Source organism: Pantherophis guttatus, chromosome 4 (genome assembly GCF_059756535.1).
Source record: "Pantherophis guttatus breed Tessera chromosome 4, ASM5975653v1, whole genome shotgun sequence".
Classification (NCBI taxonomy): domain Eukaryota; kingdom Metazoa; phylum Chordata; class Lepidosauria; order Squamata; family Colubridae; genus Pantherophis; species Pantherophis guttatus.
Window position 1 is genome coordinate 64276237 of NC_142066.1, and position 17753 is coordinate 64293989.

The following is a 17753-nucleotide window of genomic DNA, read 5'->3' on the forward strand; positions in this document are numbered from 1 at the left end:
TAACTTTCCTAACTTGCTCCTTGCAGATTTGGCTATTTACTGGTATTGTTTTAGTTATTTGCCCTTCTTTCCATTATTTTATATTTTAATTTTTTGGCCCTCAATTTTTCAGAGCTCTATGTGTAATCATACTGATCTTGTCTTTTACAATTTGTGTTCTCTGTGGTACTATTTTTGCTTGGGCCTTTATTATCTCATTTTTCAAGGTTTTCCAAGTGTCTTACACTATTTTTTCTTTTAGGATTCCCATCCTAGTCTCTTTCTTAGGTTGTTTAAGTTAGTTTGACTAGGTTGAGTTATTTGTGGTTGCATTATGGTGAATTCAAGTTTGTCATGGTCAGTGTCACCCAAAGTTCCTATAACTTTTGCTCTCTCAACCATTTTGTCCCTATTAGTAATAGTTAAGTCCAGTATAGCTGTCCCTCTAGTATCCTCCTCTACTTTTGTATCACAAAGTTGTCAGCTAGGCATGTGGAGAACCTGTCTGATCTTCCATGTCCTGCAAACTTTGTTTCCCAGTTGATATCAGGGTAGTTAAAGTATCTTTACTACAGTGGTGTATTTCCTGCACACCTCAGACAATTCACAAAAAGTTTATCTACTTCCTTTGGTTGGTTAGGTGGACATATTTGGCAAAGTCATTTCTTTTTCCTCTAATATTTAGCCAAATACTTTCTTTTATACCTAGTTTTGTAAATATATAGGTATAGTAGTTCCTTCCATACAATACAACTCCACCCCCTCCCTTTTATTGGGTCTGTATCAGGCCTGTTCCAGCTTGGGTGTTTAGGAAAGAAAGATCCTTGACTCCATTTGCAAAGAAAAATATTCTTTTACTAAAGCCAAGTGGTTACAATGTAAGCAAAGCCAGATCTGAGAATTCTCTCTTAAAGCATATTTTCCCTTCTCCTAGGCCCTTCCCCCTGGTCTTTTTGTTAGTGTTCAATGAAGTTCAAATTGTTTGTTTTGGTAATGGTTCTAAAGTCTGACCCAGCTGTTTCCCAAACATTTCCCAAACTTGCCAGTCTTTGTTAGAAGCTCTTTCTGTAGGTAGGTATGAAACAGAATTTCATTCTGTTTGGCCATTTTTATTGAGACAGCTCATACCCCTTAGATCATCAATATGAGCCAGCAATTGCTGCAGCTGCCAAAAAAGCCAATGCAATCCTAAACTGAATTAACAGAGAGCTAGAGTCAAGATCATGTGAAATGTTAATACTGCTTTATAAGGCCTTGGTAAGACTACACTTGGAATACTGCATCCAGTTTTGGTCACCACAATATAAAAAAAAATATGTTGAGACTCTGGAAAGAGTGCTGAGTGTTGAGAAGAACAACAAAAATAATTAGGGGGTTGGAAGCTAAAACATGAAGAACAGTTGCAGGAATTGGATATGTCAAATCTAGTGAAAAAAAGACTAAGGGCAACATTATAACAGTGTTCCAATATTTGAAGGCTGCTATAAAGAAGGGGGGGGCTCTTCTGCGCATGCGCAAGATGGCGACCTCCCTGTGACTCCGGTATTTCGGGGGGGTGATTATGGCTTCAGGGGGGCCTTGAAGGGCTGAATTTCGATCGCTGCAGCCCTGGCCCAGCTGGAGGAGTGTCGGGGCTCTCTGCTGAGGGGTCTCCGGCTTCTTAGAACGTCCTGGAGGCTCGCGGCTTGTGGAGACTACAGGATGGCGAGAGCGGCCCGAAGGAGAAGGGGGCGGCAGCAGACCTCCTATGGCAAAGGCGGCAGAGCCAGGAAGACGGCGTCAGCGCTGCGGCGATGGCGGCGGTGCGGCATCCTTGTCGGGATCCTCGCCAGCCCAATCCGCCCTCTGGACATGTACTAGGGCGGTGAGGGGGGCGAGGTGAGGACGGGGAGGCTGGCAGCGGCAGCGGCAGCGATGCTGGCGGCGTGGAAATGGCGGCCGCCGGCTCAAGGAAGGGGCCACCGCAGTTTGGTCTGTGGGAGTGTTGGAGATGGTGGCAGCTGCTTACTCGTGGCGTTAGATCTCCTGGGTGATCGTGGGGCGTTGTTTGGCCCTTGGTCGTCCCAGAGGCCTTCATGTTGATCTATGAAGGCTGGGCGAGATGAGCAGCATGATTATAAGGAAGATCTGGAGGGATGGGGGAGAGCTGGACCATGACTGAGGGTTTTCCCCCCTCTGGCGTTTGCTTGCCTTGGCTCTCCTCTTTTCCCCCCCATCATCATCTCCTGGATTAGGTGTCATCTTGACCTCCCTATAGTTTTTTTGATGGCTACGATCTCCACCGTTGAGCCTGCCCTGGACTATGTGGACTGACCTGATCCCATTCTTTCCCTCCATTGAATGGAGGTTTACATCTGGGGATTCAAGTCTTGGTGGAGTGGGTCTACAGCTGCTGTCTCACCTCCGGTTCTCTGGACGATTGTGGTTGACCAGCCGCCGTGAGAGGGGGGCTGGGTCACCCTTCACCGGTCCGAAACAGCATTCTTACTCCTGCCATTGCCGTGAGAGGGCAATGAGGTCCTATGTGTCCCATTGGAATTCTATTGAAGCCTGACATTTACTCTTGACTGTGATAACATCAAATTGTCCCCTGGCTACTGGCCATGGATTATCACCTCCCCTTGATGTCCAGATGTACTCGGTGAATGACCTTCGTGCCCTGCGAGATTCCCCCCTCTCGCAGGTTTGGCCCTCTTCGTTATCGAGGGCCTATCTTGATGACGGGCGTTGGAGCCCCGAGAGATGGCATGCAGCAAAGAAGAGTTTGAGGGTTTTTTTAAGTGGGTTTTTTAGTAGGTTTTTAACAAACATTTTAAGGGGTTCGGGGGGGATGAGGGTGGGTTCTGGGGGAAATCCACCGGGTTCAAGACCAGCCTTAGCGAAGGGCTGCGACATTAGGGACGTAGAACCGGAGGTCGGGGAGGGGGTTGGAGTTCGATTTGAAGAGGGCTGTTCCATCAGCATAGTGAGTGGGAGGGGCAGATATGGCGGTAGCTGGGGACCACATCATGTTCGGGGAATGCGCACTCGCTATTTTAGAGCGATTGCGCACTCCGGTCCCCAATGCTTTTCTCGTTTCCCAGGCTGTCCAGATTCTCAGGGCCAGAGCCTTCGGCTGATGTTATGCAACGCCAGGTCCGTTGTTAATAAAGCCCCCCTCATTCACGATCTTATTCAGGAGGGGGAGGCGGACCTGGCGGGCATTACGGAGACCTGGTTGGGCCAGGAGGGGGGAGTTCCCCTCGTGGATATATGCCCACCAGGCTTCCGTGCATTTCATCAGCCGAGGGCTCAGGGCAGGGGCGGGGCGGGTGGCGGTTATTATAAAGGAAGGTCTGGATCCAAGGGAGACCACTGTTCCACAGATAGCCGGATGTGAGTCCCTCTTTGTAAAGTGGGGTTGTGGAGTACAGATGGGCTTGTTGGTCACGTACCTGGCTCCCTGCCACGTGGCAACGGCCCTGCCCGAGCTGCTTAACGTTATAGCCGAGGTGGCGGTGGACACCCCCAGACTTGTTATTATGGGGGATTTCAACCTGCCATCTATCGGTGAAACGTCTGAGGTGGCTCGAGAGTTCATGGCTTCCATGATGGCCATGGACCTTACTCAGTTAATTCATGACCCCACTCACACAGGGGGACACACTCTGGACTTAGTTTTTGTCTCTGGTCAGTGGTTGAGTGGCCTTGATATAGGGGATATAGCCATCGAACCCTTGTCATGGTCTGACCACTCGCTCCTTCGACTGGACTTTCTAACCGCTGCACCCCGCCGCAGGGAGGCGGAACCGACCAGGTGGTTCCGCCCCAGGCGCCTGATGGACCCTGATAGGTTCCAGATGGAGCTTGGGCCATTTCCTGAGACTCTGGCTCATGACTCGGCTGAAGACCTGGTGGCCGCCTGGGATAGTGCGGCTGCCGGGGCCTTGGACCGTGTCGTGCCTTTGCGGCCTCTGACCCGGCACCGAACTCACCTAGCTCCTTGGTTCTCCGAGGAGCTTAGGGAGATGAAGCGCCGGAAAAGACGCCTGGAGAGTAGTTGGAGGACCAGCCGCTCCGAATCCGACCGAACACTGGTGAGGTCTCATATTAAGACCTACCTAGTGGCGATAAAAGCGGCGAAATCTAGCTATTTTGCTGCTCTTATCGCGTCATCAGATAATCGCCCGGCCGCCCTGTTTAGGGTGACCTGCTCCCTCCTCCATCTGGAAGTGCGGGATGACCCCTTGCAGGGCCGAGCTGAGGACTTTGTGCAGTATCTGTATGACAAAATCGCTCAGATTCGGGAAGGGCTGGCCTCTGACTGGGTATGTCCGGACGGGATGACTGAGGCAGGTCTTGAGAGTGTTATCTGGGGGGAGTTCGATCCTGTGGCTCCCGAGGACATGGACAGGGTCCTGGGACGGCTGAACGCAACCACATGTTTATTGGACCCGTGCCCCTCCTGGTTGGTACTGGCTTCCCGGGAGGTGACACGAGGCTGGCTCCAGAAGATTGTTAACGCTTCTTTGAGTGAGGGGGTCCTGCCGGCCGCTTTGAAAGAAGCGGTTGTGAGGCCCCTCCTCAAGAAGCCCTCTCTGGATCCGGCTGTTTTGGCTAACTATCGTCCAGTCTCCAACCTTCGCTTTGTTGCGAAGGTTGTTGAGAGTGTGGTGGTGCAACAGCTTCCCCGGTACCTGGATGAAGCTGTCTATCTAGATCCGCTCCAGTCCGGCTTCCGGCCTGGGCACAGCACGGAAACGGCATTGGTCGCGTTGGTGGATGATCTCTGGAGGGCTCGGGATAGGGGTTGCTCCTCTATCCTGGTCCTGTTAGACCTCTCAGCGGCTTTTGATACCATCGACCATGGTATCATGTTGCACCGGTTGGCGGGGTTGGGGGTGGGGGGCACCGTTCTGCGGTGGTTCTCCTACCTCTCTGACCGGTCGCAATCTGTGTTGACAGGGGGGCAGCGGTCGACCCCGAAGCACCTTGCTTGTGGGGTGCCACAAGGGTCGGTCCTCTCGCCCCTTCTGTTCAACATTTATGTAAAGCCGCTGGGTGAGATCATCCGTGGCTTCGGGGTGGAGTTCCATCAGTACGCTGATGACACCCAGCTGTACATCTCCACCCCAGGCCACCCCAACGATGCCCTTGAAGTGATGTCCCAGTGCCTAGAGGCCGTGCGGGCCTGGATGGGGAGAAACAGGCTCCGACTCAACCCCTCCAAGACCGAGTGGCTGTGGATTCTGGCGTCCCGATATAGCCAGCTGACGCCATCGCTGGCTATTGGGGGCGAATCACTCGCCCCCACGGAGAGGGCTCGTAACTTGGGCGTCCTCCTGGATGCACGGCTGTCTTTGGAAGATCATTTGACGGCCATGGCCAGGGGGGCTTTTTATCAGGTCCGCCTGAAACGCCAGTTGCGCCCCTTTCTAGATCGGGACTCCCTACGCACAGTCACTCAAGCACTCGTCACTTCCCGCCTGGACTACTGCAACGCTCTCTACATGGGGCTCCCCCTGGGGTGCACCCGGAGGCTCCAGCTGGTCCAGAACGCGGCCGCGCGGGGGATTATGGGGGCGATGAGGCGCTCCCACATAACACCTCTCCTGCGCGAGCTGCACTGGCTCCCGGTGGTCTTCCGGGTGCGCTTCAAGGTGTTGGTGACCACCTTTAAAGCGCTCCATGGCTTAGGGCCGGGGTACTTACGAGACCGCCTTCTGCCACCAATAGCCTCCCACCGGCCAGTACGCTCACACAGAGTGGGCCTCCTCAGGGTGCCGTCCGCCAGACAATGTCGGCTGACGACCCCCAGGGGGAGAGCCTTCTCTGTGGCAGCGCCCACCCTCTGGAACAACCTCCCCCCAGAGATACGTACAATAACAGACCTCCGGATTTTTCGTCGGGCCCTGAAAACCCATTTATTTCAATTAGCGGGGCTGGCTTGAGTTAATTTTAAATTGATTTTAAATTGGGTTATTTTAATTTACGGCCAATAATATTTAATTATTTTAAATTGTTTTTAAATTTTGTATGTATTGTTTTTTATTCTGACTGTTCACCGCCCTGAGTCCTACTCTGGAGAAGGGCGATATAGAAATTTAAATAATAAATAATAAATAAATAAATAAATGTATTTTCCAAAGTACCAGAATACAAGGCAAGAAGCAATGATTGGAAACTAATCAAGGACAAGAGCAACCTACCTTGTTTCCCCGAAAATAAGACCCTGTCTTATATTTTTTTGAACCCTGAAATAAGCACTTGGCCTTATTGCTGTGCGCTCAAAAACCCGATTGGGCTTATTATCAGGGGATGTCTTGTTTTGGGGAAAACAGGGTAGAACTAAGGAGAAATGACAGAACAATGACAGAATAAACCAGTGGAATGGCTTGCTTTTGAAAAGCTGAGTGCTCCATCACTGGATGCTTTTAGAAAGAAACTGGGCATTTGTCTGAAATGGTATAGATCTTCACTTGAGCAGGGAGTTGGATGAAGACTTCCAAGGCCCCTTCCAACTCTATTATTCTGTTAACATTTCAGAGATTTTCGTTGCCTAAACAAAGAAACAGAAAGACTAAGGGCAGGCAAAAAAGCAGTGGAACCAGAAATAACTTCCTGCCAGCTTCTCCATTAAACTTCCTTGTGAGAATCTCAGAGCAAGCATCAGCAACCTTCCCTTCCTTTCCCTTTTCAAAATAGGATTGTATTTTGTATGTGTGTTTTGGGAGAGGGTTGGTTTTAAACAAAGTAAGAGCCAGTTTGGTAAAGTCAATATGGTACCAGGCAAGTAAACTATAAGTTCTAGTCTAGTCCCACCTTGGGCATGAAAGATAATTGGGTGATTTTGAGTGAGTCAATCTCTATCAGAACAACTCACCTCACAGGGTTGTTGTTGGGTGGAAAATAGGAGGGAGAAAGGGTATTAGGTAAATTTGCAGCCTACGTTATTTATAAACATGAGATTTTTTTTTAAAGACTGAGTTTGAAATAGAATGTTGTACTAATTATGAAGATGTTATTGCTAAAATGTATAACCTGTTGCTGAAATATGATATAGAAGAACAAGACTGTACAATAAAATAGGATAAAATATTTTATAATATACAAATGTATCAATGGGAAAATGAATAGAATAGAATAGAATAGAACAGAATAGAATAGAATAGACATTGGATTTACCCTGAATGTTCTTTCTCCTTGCACTGCGTGAGAATCCATTGCATGGGTATTATCCTCAGCTGATTGGCCAGAGACTGAGTTAAAATTTGAATAAGCATGCCCTCACTTCCTGCATAGCTCCAGTTTGATAATGAAAGTCTGGATCTGAAGAAACAGAAACTTGAAAGAAACAGAGTTAACAGAAGTCCTGGACCCCCAATACAGGGAGGGTATGGACTCTCATGCAGCACAAGAAGAAAGAACATTCAGGGTAAGTCCAATGTCTCTTCTCCCTTGTGCTGTTAAGAGAGTCCATTGCATGGGATATACCCAAGCTAAATATCCCCAGGGTGGGAAGAAGCAGATCCAAATGTTGACTCTGCAGGAAGAACCTGTTGCAGTACTCTGAGACCAAAGGATGCTTCGGCCGATGCAAAGATATCCAATTTGTAATTACGAATGAAGGGCGAAGGAGTCGCCCAGGTAACCGCCCTGCAGATCTCAAGAAGAGGCGCCTGGTTGGCCCAAGCGGCGGTGGTAGCCGCCCTACATGTGGAATGTGCCGTGATATGGCCCGGAAGAGGTTTGTTCATCTGTCCATATGCCATAGAAATGCAGGCCTTGATCCAACGTGCCACAGTGGAAGAGGAAACTTTGTTGCCAAGGGAGCTGGGTTGGAAGGAAACAATTTCTGGAAGGGAGCAGTCCTGTTCACGTACTTCTTCAAGGCCCTGCGAACATTGAGAGTGTGCCAGTGGCGTTCACTGGGATGCTTAGGTTGGGACAGAAATCAGATAACACAACTTCCTGGGCCCTGTGAAACCAGATGTTGATTTTTGGAAGGAATGTGGGATCCATCCGCAATATGACACGGTCAGAATGAAAGATGCACAAGTCCTTGCGCACTGAAAAGGCCGCAATCTCAGACACTCGACGAGCAGAGGTAATAGCGACAAGGAAGGTCACCTTGAAGGTCAGGAACTTGAGACTGGCGGAAGACAGAGGTTCGAAAGGGGAATCAGTCAAAGCTTGAAGAATGAGGCTGAGGTCCCAGGAAGGATACCTGTGAATGGTGGGGGGACAGAGATTGGACGCCCCCCGTAAAAATCCACAAATCCGTGGATGCCGGGACAGTGTGCAGTGACCCTTGAACTTGAGGATGGTGGCCAAGGCCATGACTTTTCGGCACAGAATGTTGAGGGCCAGGCCGGTCTCTAACCCTGCTTGGAGGAAGTACAGAACCTGTGGAATGGACGCTTTGGTAGGGATAATCCCCAATTTGGAACACCAATGACAGAACGAAGACCAGGTTGCTTCGTATATTCGGGTTGTAGATGGTCACTGAATGCCAGTAGAGTAGATATCACTTTGGTGGAAAAGTGCTCTCTCCTCAGGTTGTCCCTCTCAAGAGCCAGACAGCTAACTGGAACCATTGGGGTTCCAGGTGAGAGACGGCTCCCTGATGCAGTGAGATCTGATCTGGAGGGATTCTCCAAGGCTCCGAGATGGAAAGGCTCATGAACCATGCCCTGCGGGGCCAGTACAGAGCAACTAGGATGACTACCGCCATCTCCTCTAAAATCTTCCGTATGACCCGTGGGATCAGAGGCATCGGAGGAAAAGCGTAGAGGAGGAACTGCGGCCACCTGCAATGGACAGCGTTGGTCCCTTCTGCCTCCGGTGTCCGGAACCTGGTGAAAAATTGAGGAACCTGAGCATTCCTTGGGCTGGCAAACAGATCGACCTGTGGATGGCCAAATTATGTCGTGATTTGTTGAAAGAGGCTGGGGTAAAATTGCCACTCCGCTGTGTCAATAGTCGTTCTGCTTAGCCAGTTGGCACGAGTATTGGAGACTCCCAAGATGTGTTCTACTGTTAGAGAAAGAAGATGCTTCTCCGCCCACAGACCCAGGTCCGCAGCCTCTCACATCAGGATCAGGGAGCGAGTTCCCCCTTGCCTGTTCACGTGAACCTTCACCGTGACATTGTCTGTTCAGATCAACACGTGGTGGCCCAACAATTGATGTTTGAAGTGTTGTAGCACGAGATGCACAGCCCGTAGCTCCAGCCAATTGATGTCGTTTCGAAGGTCGCTGGATGACCATTGCCCCTGAGTAACCTGGTTGTTGAGATGCACACCTCATCCAAACATGCTGGCGTCTATGTGGTAAAAACTAGAACTAGACGCTGGGGATCTTGAAAGAGACAACCCCTTGTCAGGGCCGATGACGTCCACCAAGTTAGGGACTCGAGGACCTTTGGGGGAACCAAGACCGTGATACTGGTGTTGCTGGTACCTGATTTTTGACTGGGCAACAGAAGACACTGAAGGAGCCGTGAATGCAGCCACGCCCACGGAATGATGGCCAAGCAGGAAATCATCTAGCCCAACAATTGTGACAGTAGAAGCAGTGGCACCTTTTTGAGAGAGCAACTAGGATGACTACCACCATGTTGCACCGTGGCTTGGATGTTGGTTAGCCTTTCCTGTAAAAGGAACACCTGGCTGGACAAGATGCAAATGCATGCTCCTAGATGAACAAGTTCGGTGGAGGGCGTGAGATGACTTTTCTCCCAATTTATGGTGAAACTATGCTCCTGGAGGACGTTGATCATCATCTGGAGATCGAGTTTTGCCTGTTGGAATGAGGAAGATTGAATTAATATATCATCCAGATAACACTGTAATCTGATTGGTGAGGCCTGTAAACAAGCAGCTATCATGTCCAGGAGCTTGGTGAAGGTGTGTGGGGCGGAAGAGAGGCCGAAGGACATGGCCATGTACTGAAAGTGGACCCTGTTATAGAAGAATCGGAGGAATCTCTGGTGAGATAGTCTGATGGGAATGTGGAGATAGGCCTCTCGGAGATCTATGGATGACAAATAATCTCTGAGTCTGATGCTTGCCAGAATGCTGTGCAAAGAATGCATCTTGAAGCATCGATACCATATATGTACATTCAAGCGCTTCAGATCCAATATGGCTCTGCTGCCCCCCCCTGATTTCTTCTGGACCAAGAAGATGATCCAATAGAAGCCAGAACCCCTATGCTCCAGAGGCACTAGTTCGATGGCCTGAATGGCCAGTAAGTGATGAAGTTTGGCTTCCATCAGAGCTCTCTTGATGGGGTCCATGGAGGGGGAACAGCGGATGAACCTCCGAGGAGGTGTAGATACAAATTCTAGAGTGACCCCGAGGGAAACCGTCTGAAGAGCCCAGGCATCGGTGGTCATTAGGCACCAAGCGGATGAGAAATTGGCAAGATGACCTCTGATGGGGCCCTGATCTGAGGACTCACTTATTTCTCTGGAAAAGGTAGGAGGTGGCGCCTCTGAAGGGATGCTTAGACTGGGACTGTCTGGCACGCTCCTGGAAAGGTTGCCTGTCATGGGTCCTGTCGGGTGGCTGGTTGAAGGCTCTTTGATAGGCCGGGGATGGGAACCCAGGATCTGAGGACTGAAAGGACTGCCTCTGATAAGGAAAGTCAGATCGCCTGTCAGGCCTTCTGGAGGTATATGGGAGGACCTTCCTCTTATCCCTACCTTCGACGAGGATCAGGTCCAGGGCCTCCCCAAAGAGGGATACACCCTTGAAGGGCACTGCTGCCAAACGCCACTTGGTCTGCATGTCCGCTTGCCAATGGCACAGCCAGAGAACGCATCTGGATGTTACGTTTGAGGCAAGGGCACAGGAGGTGAACTTCGCAGAGTTTAGTGTAGCATCAGCGGAATATTCCATAGCGGCAATCAACTTATTGATGTCCTGATGTAGGCGGGAGTCATCAGGGGACACCCTAGCCTGCATCTCACAAAGCCAGATAAGAAAAGTCCTGGTGAAAAAGGAGGCCGCCGTGGCCAATTTGATAGCCCAGGTGGCAGCCTAATGGATCTTGCGGACTGAGGTCTCCGCTCTCCTGTCTTCTGTGCGCAGCCCCTCAGCTGCACCCGAAGGAAGGATGCTAGGAGAGGTGAGTCTAGCTAAGGGAACATCGACTACTGGAAGCTTAAGAAGGTCTTCAAGCTCCTGTTCCACGGTGTATAGCTTCCTGTCGTGACTGCCTCAGGAAAGAGCAGAGTGTTAGAGTCACGGGAAGTCGAAGGCACCTCTGAAGTACTCAAGGTGACCCCCATATTGGGCGTAATCTTTGCCTTAAGCAATAAGGTTTTGAACATCTCATGAAGGAATAGACCAGTGGAACGTGGTCTGTCAGCTGAAACTTCCCGATGCCCAGAAAGATTATGATCAAAGGCCTCGCTTTCATCCATAAGTGATTGTTCACTGTAGTGGGAGGGGGAGGGAGAATGGGCTTCCCTAGAGAAGTCGCTGTCCAAGTGGGAGGAAGCATGGGAAGCTCTTGGATTGTGGGCAGATGTTGACAAGGGAGCCAAGATGCCTCTGGCTACAGTTTGTGCGATGAGATCGCACATTTCCTGTGGTATGCTGTAACTTTGGTTCTCTTCTGAACAGAGTCCAGCTGAGGTTGGAGTGAAGATGACAGATGGTTTGCTGACCCTAGGCAGTCTGGTCGGTTCTGACATGGTAGATGGATGATCCGAAAAAACCTCCCTAACTACCGCTTGGTTCTCTTGCCCCTGGTTGGAGACATCAGGGGACCATGAATTCTGATCTTGATGGACCGGAGTAGAAGATTCCGGCTCCGTGGTTGGCCTAGGTAGAGAAAGAGAGTCATGAGGTTGCACTCTCTTCTGGGCCCTGTCAAACTGCTTGTCCGGGACCAGATGTCTCCTCTTGGCATCCCTTTCCGCAGCGGAAGATTTGGTCTTAGTGGAAGGAGTTTTAGCTTTAGAGCTGCTTTTGTGTTTGGGAGGAGGAGGGAATTTGGACCTGTGGGAGGGAGAACGGCTGCGATCGGCCATCTTGATGGAAGTGCCACAAAAGATAATGAGCACGTTAGAAATGCCAGGCAACTATGAATAAAATAAAACCCAAGTCAGTGAAATGACTAATAAGAGGCAAACAGACAGCAGAAGAGGCAGGAGAACTTTAAAATTGAGAGAAGTTCTGCAGAAAATGGAGCAGAGCTGACAGCACAGGAGAGATGATAATGAGAGATGATAATGAGGAGAGATGATAATGAGGACTGGAGCCAATGATAATGAGGACTGGAGCTGGCACAGCAGCTCCTCAAGCCTTGCGTTTATAACAAAATGGCAGGGAACCAGACAGAACAGGTCCACAATAGCCAAAATTCCAATGATCAAATAGCGCAGAGCTGACCACACAGCTCTAAAAGCGCTAGAGTGACAATGGGCATAAAACAGGGAGCCAATAGAACAACTCCAGGCTATCCAAATCTGCCCAGCAATGGAAGCTGACAACACAGCTTCGCAAACTGCCCTGAAATAAATCACCACAAAATGGTCGATCCCTTTTCCAGTGAGGTGTCTATGTAGGGGAGAGCTAAGCTCCGACAACATGGAGCTGATCTCGATCCCAAAGCGCGAAGCCAACACCACAGCTTCTCCCACGCTCCCTCGTGCAACTCACAATTGAAAGACACAATCCTTGTTCCATCTCTGGTAGCAGCGATTGCTCCTTGCTGATAACGAAGATCGCTGAAAATGGCAACTGGAGCGCTTCTGACGAAGCCGCGGCTCAGCTGAGTGGCGCTGAAGCCACGCGCGAGCGAAACGGCCCCCGCAGTCTCAGTATTTCAAAACTCCAAAATATTCAGAGAAAAGAGTGAAGTAAAGGTCTCCAATTCAGCTGGTTAGAAAATCCAAATATGGAGCAAAGCTGAATATGTGTCTCAAGGCCAGACTGAGTTATTAAACTGGAGCTACGCAGGAAGTGAGGGCATGCTTATTCAAATTTTAACTCAGTCTCTGGCCAATCAGCTGCAATGGACTCTCATGCAATGGACTCTCTTAGCAGCGCAAGGGAGAATAGAATAGATTGGCCAAGTGTGATTGGACACACAAGGAATTTGTCATCAGTGTATAAGCTCTCATTATACATACAAACAGCGAAGTGATGGGTCATAGATCATAAATCATAGTTACAATATTTAATCATAAGATACAAACAACATGAGAAATCAGGAGATACCAATAGGAGAAGATAGTAGGAAAGATGAGAAGATGAGAAAGGATGAGAAATGAGAATATGTAAAGGATAATAGCAATGCAGCCTACCACATGGGTAAATATGAGCCTAGTGGCTCAGCAGACTGCTAGCATTATGATTAACACCAGCTATCTGCAATTACTGTAAATTTGAATCTCACCAGGCTCAAGGTTGACTCAGCCTTCCATCCTTTCTAAGGTAGGTAAATTGAGGACTCAGTTTGTGGAGGCAATAAGTTGACTTTGTATAAATATACAAAAGTATGAAGGCTATTGGTTAACGCATTGTAAGCCGCACTGAGTCTCTGAAGAAGGGCGGCATATAAATCAAACTGTATATATATATATATATATATATATATATATATATATATATATATATATATATATATATATATATATACATACATACACACACACACACACACACACACCTAACACAGTGCTGTGGGAATTAGATGTTCAGCAGAGTAATGGCACAGGGGAAAAATCTAGACACAGAGAAAGGTTTTTTTCATCATGCCATCACTCTGCTGAACACTTAATTTTCACAGTTCTGTTTTATGTTTTTTTTTTTTTTTTTTAAATTTGATTTATATGCCGCCCTTCTCCGGAGACTCAGGGTGGCTTACAATGCGTTAAGCAATAGCCTTCATACTTTTGTATATTTATACAAAGTCAACTTATTATATGTTTAAGTGTATTAACCATGTCCGTCTGTTGGGGGTACTTTATGGACTCAGTAGCCTTAATGCTCTCTTGTAAGTCCATGATTCAATGAGGAAGAGCACCATATTAAGATACAAGGATGTAAATCTGGTTCATATTAATCTGTCTAGACACTTCAAATTGGCCATTACACTTAATTTTTTTAAAGGTTCTTGAGTGCCATCTAGTGGTTTCATGGCCACTATGATACAAATAGGTGCTACACTGCTGTAACAGTATATTCATAGAATCATTCATAGGGCTGGAAGGAACTTGGAAGTCCTCTAGTCCAACCCCCTGTTCAAGGCAGGAGACCTTATTGCATCTCAGTCAAATAGCTGTCCATTCTTTTCTAAAAGATCTCTACTATGGAGCACCCACAACTCTGGGAGGCAAGTTGTTCCACTGATCATTGTTCCATTGTTAATAAATTTCTCAATAGTTCCAGATCGGATTTCTCTTTAATGAGATTCCATCCATTGCTTCTTATCCTGTCCTCAGATGAATAAAATGCATCCTCTCCTCCTTGTGACTGCCCCTCAAGTACTGGAAAATAGCTATCAATAGCTCCTAATCCTTCTCTTTTTTAGGATAGATACCTAGTTCCCTTAACGGTTGATCATACAGTTTGGTCTCTAGACCTCTTATCTTTGTTGCTTTTTTTGTACTCTTTCTAGTACTCTACCCAGCATCTTTTTTGTATGTGGTGACCAGAATTGGAGGCAGCATTCCAAATGTGGCCTCAATAGTACAATGTAGAGCAATACTATCATTTGTCATGAACTTGATGCTATCCTTCTGTTAATGCAGCTCAGGACTACATTGCCTTTTTTTGGCAGCTACAGCACACTGCTGGCTGGTTAAGTGATGATCCAGCCAGCACACTGCTGGCTAGTTAAGTGATGATCCACTAGCATAACAAGATCTCTTTTGCATTCATTACTGTTGACCTATAGGTCTGTTTTGCATTGTACTGTACTGTGCCGTATTGCCTATTGTATAGCTGTGCATGTTTTTTTTCTGCCTAAATACAAGCCCCTGCTTTTCTCTCCATTAACTACATCTTGTTAGATAGGGCTCAATGCTCAAGTCTGTCAAGATTCTTCTCATTGAGGGTCAAGTCCTCTCCCAAGAAATAGATTAATAAACATGCTGACTGGGCACTGAGAGTTCATTAGGAGAAGAACACCAGAAAGGTAAGGAATAGTTTGGAATTCAAAACCAAACAAATTCATGGCACTCAAGTATACATATTCAGACTCAAATCCTATCATAATATTAAAAATATTAAAATTGCAACATTAATGTTTATGTAAAACTAGGTAATTCTTACACAAATATTTAATTTTACTTATTTTAATGAAAGGGTCATACAGTGCATAGATTGCAATGCAGTATAAAAAAGAGAAAGTTAATGCAAGCATGGGATCCATCGGTAACTGGGAGTTTTATATATAATATATATATATATTTATATAAAAAACTCCCAGTTACCGATGGATCCCATGTTTGCATTAACTTTCTCTTTTTTATACAGTAGAACTTCTGGTCACGACCATAATTCGTTCCATAATTTTGGTTGCAAACCGATTTGGTTGCCCAAACTTAATTTTGGAAATTTGGCGCTTACAAAAAAAAATGGTGTGGAAGGGGAAATCGGCCGCAAGAAAAAAAATAGTGAATTTTTTGGTCGGACCCCGATTTGGTCGTGGTCAAAAGCGTTCGTGACCAGAGGTTCTATTGTACTGTTTTATATGTATAAAACAAAGACACATACAATAGCTGCACAAAATAGGAGAATGATTTGGCTTAAAAATAAACCTAAAACAGAGCCAGGTTATGTTTAATAAATTCAGCAAAAAATATATATCTGGAGAAAAATTAGACATAGTAGATTATTACATTTACCTTAGCCAACATATCTCAATGGAAGATGATACAATAAAAGAAAATGGTGTGTTAAATGTGGTTGGCAGAAATTCAGCAAGGTAAGCATAATTTTCAGGAACAACCTTCCCAAATGCCTCAAGAGAAAAGTTTTTGATCAGTGTTTGCTACCTGCTCTAACATATGATGGTGAAACACGGACACCAGCCTCATAATCAATACAAAAGCTACAAGACAACATAAAAAGACCTACACATGGATTAGAGAACAAACAAAAGTATGCAATATCATCAAGAGAGTAAAAGAATTGAAATGGAAATGGACAGGTCACATAAAAAGAAGAACTGATGGCAGGTGGACCAAGGCAGTCATAGAATGGAAAGTGTACAAGAAGAGACCTAAAACAAGATGGATTAACATCAGCAAGTATTGCAGGCCCAAGTGGCAAAAGAAAGCTCAGGACTGTATTGGTTGGACACATGTGGAAGAGGCCTTCATCCTGCAGTAGACAGACAATGGCTAAAATTAATATTATATAGATAGATAGATAGATAGATAGATAGATAGAGAGAGAGAGAGAGAGAGAGAGAGAGAGAGAGAGAGAGAGAGAGATAGAGATAGAGATAGAGATAGAGATAGAGATAGAGATGTGGGTCTTTGGTTATTCGGGTCTTCTCCCACGTAAAATTGGAAGTGTCTTGGCAACGTTTCGACGAAGTCTCATTCGTCATCTTCAGGCTGGTGTTCTCAGCTTCGTGCTTCCAGGAGCAATGTGAGATCGCAGCTGTCTCTTCCTTTTAACTGCTAGTGGGGGTGTGAGTTGATTGGGTGGGAACTTGGCTGTGTTCTGATTGGGTGGAGGTATGTTCTGATTGGTTAGGGGCTTGGCTGTGCTCTGATTGGATGGGGGGTTGGTTGTGCTCTGATTGGCTGGGGGTGTGTTCTGTTTGGGTGGGGGCTTGGTTGTGCTCAGCTTAGTCTGAGTTGCAGGGGGATTTGAGCTGGTGAGCTGCGTTGTTGTTTGGCTTCGTGTTTGTGGCCATGAGAGCTCTTCATGGTGGGTGTCAGTCTGCTTCATGTATAGATTGGAGGGGTTTAAAGTGGCTAATGATGCAGCTGCGGTCTGGCTTCTGGTCCTTGGTCGTGGCTCATTATCAGTGTGGGTTTGAGTCTGCTTTCTGCGTGGATGTGTGGTGGTGACATCCTGTGTGGCTCTCGTGAGTGTGGGTCTGGTGTCATTCGTCGTGTTAGGGACTCGTTTGTCAATAAGGGCGGGTTTCCAAATGGCTGATAGGCGGGAGGTATCGTCTTGTTTGTTCATGCTGTGTGGGCGTTTTTCTATCTCGATGGCTTCTCTGATTATTCTGTTGTTAAAGTATTCAGTTTTGGCGATAGTTCTGGTCTTTTTAAAGTCAATATCATGTCCTGTGGCTTTAAGGTGTTGGACCAGGGAAGAAGTTGGTTCCTCTTTTCTGACTGAGTTCTTGTGTTCTTCTATGCGTGCACTTATTCGTCTGTTGGTTTGTCCGATGTATGTGGTGGGGCAGGCGGTGCATGGGATTTCATATACTCCTTGATTTTCTAACTCAATTTTGTCTTTGGGGTTCCTTAGGATGGTGGATATTTTTCGGTTTGTGCAGAATGCTGTCTTGATGTTATGTTTGTGGAGGATTTTGCTTATTCTGTCTGTGGTGCCTTTTATGTATGAGAGGAGGGCTTTGCCGTTTTCTTGTTCTCTGTTTTGGATTTTAGTGGGGGTTTCTTTTTAGATTAGGTTGGTGATCTTATTTCTTTGGAATCCATTGGATGTTAGTACGTTAGTGAGAGTGTGTAGTTCGGTTTTTAGGTGTTGTTCGTCAGCTAAGCGTTTTGTTCTGGAAATGAGTGTCTTGGCTACAGAGTTGATCTGGGCAGGGTGGTGGTGTGAGAGTGCGTGCAGATAGCGGTTT